General features: G+C 34.0%; 1 long non-coding RNA gene across 1 annotated transcript; it reads right to left on the minus strand.

Moving 5' to 3' along the window:
- Positions 1 to 1,083: 1,083 nt before the first annotated feature.
- LOC113772476 lies at positions 1,084 to 3,863 on the minus strand. The gene is made up of 3 exons (XR_003468548.1): positions 3,653 to 3,863; positions 2,083 to 2,160; positions 1,084 to 1,352 (listed from the first exon to the last, which is right to left on the minus strand). It is a non-coding gene; the product is annotated as an uncharacterized LOC113772476 (long non-coding RNA).
- Positions 3,864 to 11,777: the final 7,914 nt, after the last annotated feature.

Below are 11,777 nucleotides of genomic sequence, written 5' to 3' on the forward strand. Positions count from 1 at the left end.
TGTCTTGGTAATGTACCCATAGAAAATTGACAAGAAATTTCTCAAAATACAATGAAACACTTCATACATTTTGTCCTTTCACCTTCAATACCTTGCTTTTCAATTATAATGCATACATCCTCCTCTAGATATTTATAGGATAACCATATCATAACCATTAGGAGCAAAGTCAAAACATAGATAATATACTATGCACATATGCAATTTCAACTCCTAAAATTTTATACAAATTGCTAAATTCTTCACGTATTCAAAATTCATCATCCAATCATGCTCTATATAAAGATTAAATAATAATGAGTTCATTATAACACCATAACAATGCATCATTTCAAAACTAGTATAGACTAGCCTTTCCAATGCTCATGAATTCAAATTCTCAAAATATCACCATATAATGATTGTATGCATGTAAACTTTACAAACAAGTTACATTTTGGCTAATTGAATCATCCAATTATGCTTAGTAACCTCTCTAGACCAATTACCTCATTGATCATAATTATCATAATATAGGAATGTGCATAAAATTAAACATCACAAAGATCATCACATTCTCACATTTGATCATATAAACATGCTTAGAGATGGTAAATAAGCATAATGGAACTCCTAAGTATAAGCAAACATCATCAATTCATTATTTAAAAATTCTTAAGAAATTAAAGAAATGAGAAACTTCAATCTACCAAGCTATGTTTAAAAAATTACCTCAAATTGGTAGAGTGATGTTTGGTGATGCAAATGATGCAAAAAGCCCTATGAAAATCATCCAAATTGATTACCAATTGAAGGAATTAGAAACTATGAATCCTAGCATTCAATCTCTTAAAAACTGATTTTGAGATGTTTTATGAGAATTTCAATCAATTAAAAAGGCTCTATGAAGGTCAAAAGGTAGTGGATGATGATTTCATGCAACAAAATGGTGTATAAGAGAAGATTTGTGTGACAGCCCCATCTCCCCCTAAGGCGAACCAAAGGGCTCGGCGGACCGCCTGCCCAACTCTCGCCGGGACTCACTACAGTTCTCAAATAAAATACATCACTCACATCCAATAACATAGGGTACAACCTCAAGAATAAACGAAATAACATTTTTCAAACTTAGAACGAGATAAGATACATTACAAATCTCAAGTAAGGGTATCATTCCCCGAATAAGACAAAAGTCCTCAGTTCTCAAATAATTACATCAAATAATTATCAAGTGAATCGAATTCAAATTATATATGAGATATCCCTTCAGGCACTAATAACTCAATACAAGCGCTTTCTTTGGCCTCGAGCCCTGTGGGAAAAAATTATTTTTCGGGGTCACTAATTAAGCCTCAGAACTTCCACTTCCAAACCTGTTAAGGAAAACAAATTGGGGTGAGCTAACGCTCAGTGAGGCCAAGGGAAAAACATGCAAGCATGCGAGCAAAGACACAATATGAAGCAATAACTCAAGTAACAAGTAACTGCGAAACATTAAGCAAGTAGGGAATTTGATCACAATAAAAGGATACGGGAGCTCTCAGGAGCTAATCCACGCGCGATCCAAGCTCAGGTAGTTGACCCTCCATCAACTTTCACAGTTATCCATGTAGAACTCCACTTACTACCTCCAGCCACCATGACACCCTCTTGGATCCGTAACCAAACAAGCATGCAGGTGGTATCACTTAACAAGTATACCTAGCAAGACCCCTTATTTGGATCAAGCAATAACACTTCCCAAGGTTCACCAAGTTTCTCGACCAAGCCCTTGCCGGTTCGAGTTACAAGGCTAGCCAATGGGTTGGGGAGTCCCCCCCATTCACTTTTAGGTCGATGAGACAAAGCTCCAATCGACAAGATTTGGTCATAGCATTGAGACGGGATGAGCGGTACCTCCTACCCTAAAAAGGCATGATACATTCTGCCGCTCAATGCTCACGAAAAACACTTTCATTTGCATTCACATGTAACACGTATCACTTATCAAGCAAGCAATTTCATGAAAGAGAGGACAAGGGCGATAAAGTACGCCCTAGCCTCATTAACTAGCAAGTACAAGAATCATTTCATTTAAATACTTCACATGCACTTGATACTCACCAAGTATCAAAAGTCAAAGTTTGAGAAATTAGCTCTAAGACGCTTCGCCGGGAGTTCCCTCGAAGTCCTCTTGAGATCCTGAAAGTATGCAATAATGCATTGTATCTCAAATTCCAGGCCATACAGTATTCGTGTAAAGAAAAGAAATAGTCAATTTTGACTCCAACATTCAAGTTTCCAAAGTATTTCAGTTCATAAGAAACCGACTTTCAAATGAGATCTCAAGTGATAGGTGAACTCAAGTTCACCATGAAAATAGGTTTGAAATGCTCCAAGAGTTCTAAAAATGTAACCTAGGCCCTTAAAAGAACATTTAGGTCCAAATTGGAAATTTTCACTTTTCGAGTCATTCTTGGAAATATCAGTCCGGAAGTTCGGAAAGTCTAAAAATGGCAAATTTTACACCGTCAAAAACTTCATTCGAAGAGTAACAACTTTGTAGAAGGTCACTTTCCAAGAATCAAATCAGAAACAAGTCAATTTCTCCAAGAAAGTTTACTATTCATTGAAGATAGGTCAAAACAGTCCAAGTTTTTCCAATAATTTTGGAATTTCGCTAAAAATCATAGAATCAAAACCAGCCTTTGAAATTTGATATATGTAAAGTACCAATCCAGGTTTCAAATGAAAAAAACAGAACTCGATTCTGATGTTCCTAGCTCAAGAAATAAAAAGTTGAAGTTCGCTAAAATTCCTGGACTGTGGCCTTTCCAGAAATTTTCCAGATTTAATGCACTTCGCTAATTAGGCCGTATCTTACTCGATTCTCAGTGATATTGAAAACGGTTGTTGGTGTTAGAAACTAGGTTCACAAGGATATATTTATGTAGAAGAAATCATTTCCAAAATCCAGACATAAGCGGTTCAAAATCAATCAAGCAACAAAATGGATTTTTTGGACAGTCTCGGATGAACAGTAATAAACAGACAGCCAACTTTCAAAACTCGCCACGAATCGCTCGGGACGAACTAGAAAATGAGCTTGGTACCGTTTTAAAGCTCTAAGAGTCTACTTTCACATGCCACAAACGGTACTCAATTTCGATCAATGAGCAAAACGTTATAGCTACACAAATGTTGCTGGTCAGAAAATTCTGGAGCTTGTTCCAGTTTTGCTTCTTTACTTGTAACTCAAAATTTAACCAACCATTTGGGTTGATTTTTGGTAGACAACCACAATACGCATAGCACAACATATCTACACCAATTTGGAAGCTCAATTAACACCAGAAAATTTCCGAAATTACAGGGCAGCAGCAAACAAGAAAGTCGGGCAGCAAGTCAGAAATTTCAGACAGTACCTTTTCCAAATTTCTAACTTTCTTCCAACTTCATTCCATCAATCATTCTATATACATGCAACACAGCACAATATCAACAACCACAACATGTTAATTCATCACATCAGCCACCAATAAACATCCTCAAACCCTCGAGCATGTCATGGAATTGCAAGAACATAATTACTCAACCAATCAACCCAAATTCTACCATAGGTTGCAAACCCATGCTACCTTTGCTCCATTTGAGCTATAATTTTGCAAGATTGAAGTGTGGGTGAGTGAGTTACCTCAAGAACTTAGTTGGACAGCTTTAGGGCAGAAATCTTGACCGAAATTCCTCCAAGAAAACCGATGAACAGCCCCCTCTTCCAAGCTAGGATCAAAGCCCTCTAATGGATGATGAAATCTGGAAGTGGATTGAAGTAATTTTGTAAGGATTTTGGCTAGATTTTTCTTCCCTTTTCTTCTTCCTATTTTCGGCCAAACAGAGAGAGTGAAGAGAGGCGAGAGAGTGAAATTAGATTTTGTAATGAAAGTGGAGAGAATTGGTGACTTAATGGTTAAGTCTAAGTGTCAACTCATGCTAGGTCCGTTTAGGGTCTTCGCGTGTCCAATTTTCGCGCTCGTTTGCAACTTTTGTGCACTAAACCTCTGAGGTAATTTCCCTAGTACATTAATAGTACATTACTAGTAGTCTAATATCATGTTCTTAAAATCTCCAATTAATCAAATTAATGTGCCTGTCGGGGCCTTTTCGGCACGCGCGCGTATAAAGGTCAAACTTAAGGGTTTTCTCGTTTGAACTTGGAAATTCAACTTATTCGATTCTAAAACTCTAAAATATGATAATCCAAGTATATATATATATAACAATAAAAAAATCACGATAAGCAATTCATCTTGAATAAATTTGGGCATTAAAATAATATGCGCGTAAAGAACCAATCGGTAAAATTTATTTTCGAGAAATTCATGGACTTTAGTATTTTTTTTTTTTGGGTAACTCGAGTACGAAATATTTTTAAAATGACCAATTTAACAATATTTTGAAATAATAAAATTATGGGTCCTCACAATTTGTGACGTTTGTGTTTGTGTATGTGAAAAATGTAGGCTTGGGAAGGAAGGAGGAAGTGAAATGTAGCCTGCATTTTGTGTCTTTAAAACAGAGTTTTGAATACATGAGCATAAAACATTAGCTGGAGATCACATTTTCCATAGACCACATTTTCTGTTTTAAATTTATAGAAGACAAAACGTGAATTGATGAAAACATGAGCTCATGCCACGTTTTCAGAGGTCACGTTTTTTGATCTGCAATTTTTCTGTAAAACTTTTGACCTTTCAAAAGTTACACACTTCACTCCAATTTCTCAAAATGCATTTTAGATAATTCTTTTGTCAAAATAATTAATGCACGCACATGTAAAATGATCAAAACATGCATTGTAACCCTCTTTAACAAATCAAGAACAACAATTACTCAAAATCGCGGGGTTGACTTCTTTGATCAAAGTTTGCCTTTTTCACTTCATTTGCCCACCTTTTCTTCTATTTCTCAAACCTACAAAACAAAAATAACAAAATAACATCACTACTTAATTAAACCCTAAAATCACACTAAATTGAAACAAAATACTAATATATTGGGTTACCTCCCAAAAAGCACTTCTTTATAGTTATTAGCTTGACTATTACCTCATTTATAGTTATTAGCTTGGCTATTTCACCTCATTTTTTAAGGAGGTTTCGTTAAAGAATAATCCACTATCTTAGGTCATGGTGGATCAATAAAAGGTGGTTTGATGGCAAAAGCCATATATTCAAATCATTTGAGAGATGGAAGTGGTTTACCTATCTTAAGTATTTCATAGATATTACCTTGTACGTGTACCACTTGAGAACTTACCAGAGGAACATTCACTTGCCTTCCTTGGGCGACTATGACTTTGGAACCTACTCTTAACACAATTCTCAAGAGAGATTATATATGAATCATTCATGATTACCTTTTGAGGTTCAAACTTTATTCCAAAGGCATTATCATATGAAACAGATATTTTCTCGTTAAAACAACAATCAAATTCATTATCATCAAAAATGTATCCACTTTCATATGAAACATCCTTACCCTTATGTTAGGGTCAATTTGCATATTATCAGAAGAAATAACTTCACACAAAACATGCAATTGGTCTTGAATTGGCCCAAAGTGAGAAGTTAGTTCATCTAAGCTTTCCTTAACCCTATCAAAACGGTCGAAAGTTGCATTAGCTAGTTTTTCTATAGCTAAATCAAATTGATTAGAAGATTTTTCTATAACTAGCTCCCAAGATAGCTTTGATTCAATTTGGACATACTTGGCTTGATAATCATAAAAACATAGAGAATCATTATCTGCACATTGATTATCTCAACCATAAGTATAAGAATTAGTCCAATTAGAACTATTTTGATCAAAACAAGAATTGCAATGCCCCAATTTATCAAAATAATGCATATTTTGTGCTTGCCTACATGTATGAGTAGCATGATAATCTCGACATAAGTCACAAATCACATGATATGAATTGGAAGCATTAACATTCTAGTTTTGTTCGAGCATATTTGTAATGGTGTCCAATTGAATTTTTAATGTTCTACGATCAAGTTTAGCCTTTAAGTTCATTAAACCATCTTTAGAAGATATACCTTCGAACATCTATTTGTTACTTCCTTCTCTCAAGCTTTTATCTACTTTTGTTTACTAACCTCCTTATAACCTCAAAATACTTTCAAACGATCTCAAAAACAAGATTAGTCAAAAAGAATATTGGGCACTCAAGAAAATCTATAAGAAGAAAGACTTTTAACAAATTTGTCACTCAAGAATTGGGCACTGTTAATCAATTTTAAAGAATAGTACGGATTGTGTTAAATCAATATTATGTCTCAGATACTTTGACAATCAAAAAATTAATTGCAATCCAGTCCCTAAAATATATCTAGTTTGCAAAAGAGGTACCTCAACTTGATGGTTGGCCAAGCACCATCACTGCCACCACGCAGCACCCCTTCCTCCACCTTCAATTGGGCTTTTTGTCAAAATACTTCATTAGACTTGAGTTTTTCTTTTTTTTTTTGGGTGGATACATAACTGAGATTGAATCTATTCGAAAATGACTCAAGAGCCATCGAGCAAGCAAAGACCCAAGGTGGGACAACTACCAAAGTTTACCATCAAATTGAGTCCAAACCCTCTCAAAATCAGTACCAAAATTTTTGAATCAACAAGAAGAACATAAATCAAGAAATAGTTTCAAACGAAAAAAAGATAAAGACAGCCATCAGTTGGGGAAAGACCTGAGGTCGTGCTCTTTCACTCCTCTTCTCTTTATTGCTTTTGATATTTCTTTCTTGAAAGAAACATCATTGTTTTGACACTAAAAATTGTAGCAGTAGCAACTAGTAGTTTAACACTGCTACAATTGGGATTAGTGGCTTCTGCAATTATCAATTATAATTGTACCGTGAAATATAAATACTAATACAATAAATGTAGATATTAAAACAACAAATGTAGACACTAATATAATATATATAAAATTAAAACAAATTTTAAGGGAAGAGAAAATTTGTTATGGATTTTACGTATTGTATTAGTGTCTATATTGATTATTTTTAGTATATACATTTATTCTCATATTGTCTATAATGCACTATTAATTGCAGAGTTGGTATGAAATACTTTCTCTTGCAAGTTAGAACTCAGACATGACATAGGCTTAAGGACATAATGTCATTGTTATGGATAGACGGGGCGCTTTTTAAGTCACAAACTCAATAAGAAAAGGCTGCATGACATGGATATAGAGTTGCACTGCAAATATATGTTAAGTTGAAGCAATAATCAGAGTGGCGCAGCGGAAGTATGGTGGGCCCATAATCCACAGTTCCTAGGATCAAAACTTTGTTTTGATATATTTGAGTTTCTTCTACTCACTATTTTCTAGTTTTTAAGAAAAGAGTAAAAAAGCTACGAGTTGATATTTATTTGATATGTTTTTACTTATTGTATTACTGTCTATATTTATTATTTTTAGTATATACATTTATTCTCTGCACTATTAATTGCAGAGTTGGTATAAATTACTTTCTCTTACAAGTTAGAACTCAGATATGATACAAGCTTAAGGACATCTTGTCATTGTTATGGCTAGATGGTGTGCTTTTTAAGTCACAAATTCAATAAGAAAAGGCGGCATGACATGGGCATAGAATTGCATTGCAAATTTATATTAAGTGATACTTATTAATAACTATAAGTTTAAACAACAATCAGAGTGGCGCAGCGGAAGCGTGGTGGGCCCATAACCCACAAGTCCTATGATCAAAACCTGGCTCTAATATATTGGAGTTGCTTCTACCCACTATTCTCTATTTTTTAAGAAAAACATAACTCTGATATATTAGAGTTGCTTCTGCCCACTATTTTCTATTTTTTAAGAAAAGAATAAAAAAGCTACGAGTTGATATTTATTTGATATCCTTTTTACTTATTGTATTAGTGCCTATATTTATTATTTTTAGTATATACATTTATTCTCATATTGTCTATACTGCACTATTAATTGCAGAGTTGGTATAAATTATTTTCTCTTACAAGTTAGAACTCAGACATGATATAGGCTTAAAGAGGTGTGCTTTTTAAGTCATAAACTCAATAAGAAAAGGCTGCATGACATGGACATAGAATTGCATTGCAAATTTATATTACGTTATATTTATTAATAATTATGAATTTAAACAACAATCAGAGTGGCGCAGCAGAAGCGTGGTGGGCCCATAACCCACAGGTCCTAGGATCGAAACCTGGCTCTGATATATTTGAGTTGCTTTTGCCCATTATTTTCTATTTTTTAGGAAAAGAATAACTCTGAAATATTAGAGTTTCTTTTGCCCACTGTTTTCTATTTTTTAAGAAAAGAATAAAAAAGCTACGAGTTGATATTCATTTGATATGTTTTTTACTTATTGTATTAGTGTCTATATTTATTATTTTAGTATATACATTTATTCTCATATTGTCTATCATGCACTATTTATTGCAGAGTTGGTATAAATTACTTTCTCTTACAAGTTAGAACTTAGACATGCCATAGGCTTAAGGACATCCTGTCATTGTTATGGCTAGTAGTGTGGTTTTTAAGTCACAAACTCAATAACAAAAGGCTGCATGACATGGACATAGCATTGCACTGCAAATTTATGTTAAGTTATATTTATTAATAACTATAAGTTGAAACAACAACCAGTTTGATGTAACATAAGCATGGTGGGCCCATAATTCACAGGTCTAAGGATCAAAACCTGGCTCTGATATATTTGAGTTGCTTTTGCACACTATTTTCTATTTTTATGAAAAGAATAATAAAGCTACCTGGCTCTGATATATTAGAGTTGCTTCCACCCACTATTTTCTATTTTTATGAAAAGAATAAAAAAGCTAGAGCAGGAATGTATTCTCTGTAATGACAATTGATAAGTGTATAATTTACGTGTTTTTAAGTGTGTTTTATTAGTTAGTTTTAGTGTGTTTTAACTACTTTTATAGCTAATTAACTAAGTTTCTAGTGAAAATATGCATTTTATGGTTAAAGTGTGAAAATTACATTTCTATGGATTTTAAGGGTAAAAACTTCATGTTTTTGTAGGTTTAATAATTCAATCATCAAATGGAGTGATTGGAGAAGATAATTGGATGATTGATGACGGTTTGAATTGGTTTACAGAAGACATGAAGTGCAAAACATTCGAAGGGAGAAATGCAAGTGAAGACAGCTTTGATGCCTTGTGGTATTTTGGCAATATCTTGAGTTACAAGTATCGGATTAAGGTGATTCTTAAACTATTTTGAATCTAAGAGCTAGATCTACATTTGGTATGAAGACATCGAAGTCCATTTCAGTCGTTTTCCTAGCCAAAAAATTGAAATACATAAGTTCAATTCTGTTGTCGAAAGCTGAAACAGAGCTCTGACTAATTGATAGTGTTTTAGTCATATCTCAGTCCACAGAGCTCCAAATGAGATGATTCTTAAGGCATTGGAAAGCTAACTCAAATAGCTACAACTTTTATGTTTTTTACAAGAGCTAGTTCGGTCTCCATCATTGAGAAAATATCAGTTGAAGTGGTGCTGAAGTGAAAACGCGACTATCCAATATGCGAGATGAAGTCGCATATTCCTGAGATTGCCTATTCTCTTCTATCTTCTGCAACTTGCTCATCAACTTGTCCTGCTTTCACACAACTTTTCCAACTCAATTTCGGCTGTATCTAATCAATAAAAGTGTGAAAAGTTGGAAAGATAACTCATAGGAGTTTCAAGAGTAAAAAATGACAACTAGAAACAGCTCATTTGGCTCTTGAATCCTCTATAAATAGAGGCCTTTGGAGAACATTTACACAACTTTGGAAGACTAGAGAAACTCACCAAAAATGTAGTTTTCACTAGAATTTCCTTAGTTCATTAGTTAGAGCAGTATAGTATAGGTAGTGTAGTTTTTTTTTCTTGTATTTGTACTTAGATTTGGATGAAAATTTGAGGAGCAAAGATGGAGAGTTTGAAACTCATGTGACAAGGGTGACATCTCTTCTATCAATTTCTCCTTTGTATTTAGGTTCATATTTCTTTATAATATATAAGAAGACGTTTGGAGGGTTACTGTTCATTACAATTCATCTGCTCTCTTCAGGGGCATTTTTGTCCTTCAAGCCTTTTGGTTGTTCTTTTTCTTGGAGCTAAGACGTTTGGAGGGTTATTGTTCATTACAATTCATTTGCTCTCTTCAGGGGCATTTTTGTCCTTCAAGTCTTTTGGTTGTTCTTTTTCTTGGAGCAAGGCTTAGCCGAATGTTAGTGGAACATTGGCTGTTTTGCAGCATTTACAAGAAGCATTAACGAGACGTGATGTTTATTTCTATCAGCCAGCTCATTTTGTCTTGTTCAATTACATTTTCCTCCCTCAAAATACTCATTGAATGGACTATATATTTTCAACTCATGTCTGACAGTGTCATTTTACAATAGCTTTTTACTTTTCGTGTGGGAAATTGGAAAATTGCTTCATGTATTCATCTTCCGTAGCTATTTGTATAAGTCCACAACTTTTTGCTTTATCCTACTACCTTCTGTTTTGTTTATGCTTCCTTTATTCATGCTATAAACTGTAAACCATGGCTTCAATTGATGCACTTGCACATTCAACGAATAAAAACATTGTTCGTAACCGAAAATTAAGAGAAAAATATGCTTCCTTATCAGTGGAAGAAAAAGAAGCTCGTCGAGCTAAACAGAGAGAAGCTTATCAAAAGAGGAGAGCAAGGAAAGCTGCTGCATCCACGTCTTCTATGAACCAACAGCAAACTAATGGTATCTGATTCAGTTTTGCCTTTATATTGCGTTCTTGTATGCAGCAGAAAGCAATAATGCATTGTTTGAAATAAAAGAACAATAATGTAGTGAATAAATGTGCTTCTCATGCATGCAGTACTCAAGAATCCTCTTATGAGAAACCTGCTTATGAGAAAAACATAGATCGAGTAACAAGAAGTTACTAAGTTCTGATACAGTCGATTATATCTTTTCCTACATCAGTCAAATGTTCAAACTGGGCGAACAGTTCACCAAATTCCATGTCGAGCTGCAATGAATAGTGTAGAACGGAACCCAAAGCACAACTTACTTGAAATATAATACTAATCTGGATTGTAGCATACAAAAAATATAATACTAACTGAGCAGTACTTGAAATGTTAATACAGCTAGCAGAGACGTTAAAATTTAAAACTGTTCCTGCCTCACTTTCTATATGATCTCATGCTTTAATTAATTAATGGCATTTAATGTTGCCAAAAAAAAAACTAAGCTGATGTAAAACAGTAAACGTGCATAATGCATATAAATATATATCACCATAAACATTTGTTTTTAGCTTATGTAAAACTGTAAACGTGCATAATGCATATAAATATATATCACCATAAACATTTGTTTTTCCCAGCAAGATTCCATATTATCCAGCCCGTCAATGCCATGCACCTCTTTTTCAATCACTGACTGATGCTTCCAAATTACTTTCTTCATAAATAAAGAGGAGAAAAAAGAACTTCTGAAGTTTTTCAGTGTTTTCTTTTGTTACCTTAATACTGAATTAAAAACAATCTTCTATAAGCGATGTAAATTATGAAAGTCTTGTATATCAGGTATAGAACTTCCACTTGGGTGTGACGTACAGCAGAACAATGAGCACAATAACCAACAGAGTATTGCTGTTAAACAGCTTCTGCAACAGAGTAGAAACAAAGAGACTAATCTGTAACAATCTATTGCTGTCAAAAGTAATTCTCTATGTAAAACCAATGGTAAATCAAA

The sequence above is a fragment of the Coffea eugenioides genome, chromosome 5 (genome assembly GCF_003713205.1).
Source record: "Coffea eugenioides isolate CCC68of chromosome 5, Ceug_1.0, whole genome shotgun sequence".
NCBI classification, from domain to species: Eukaryota; Viridiplantae; Streptophyta; class Magnoliopsida; order Gentianales; family Rubiaceae; genus Coffea; species Coffea eugenioides.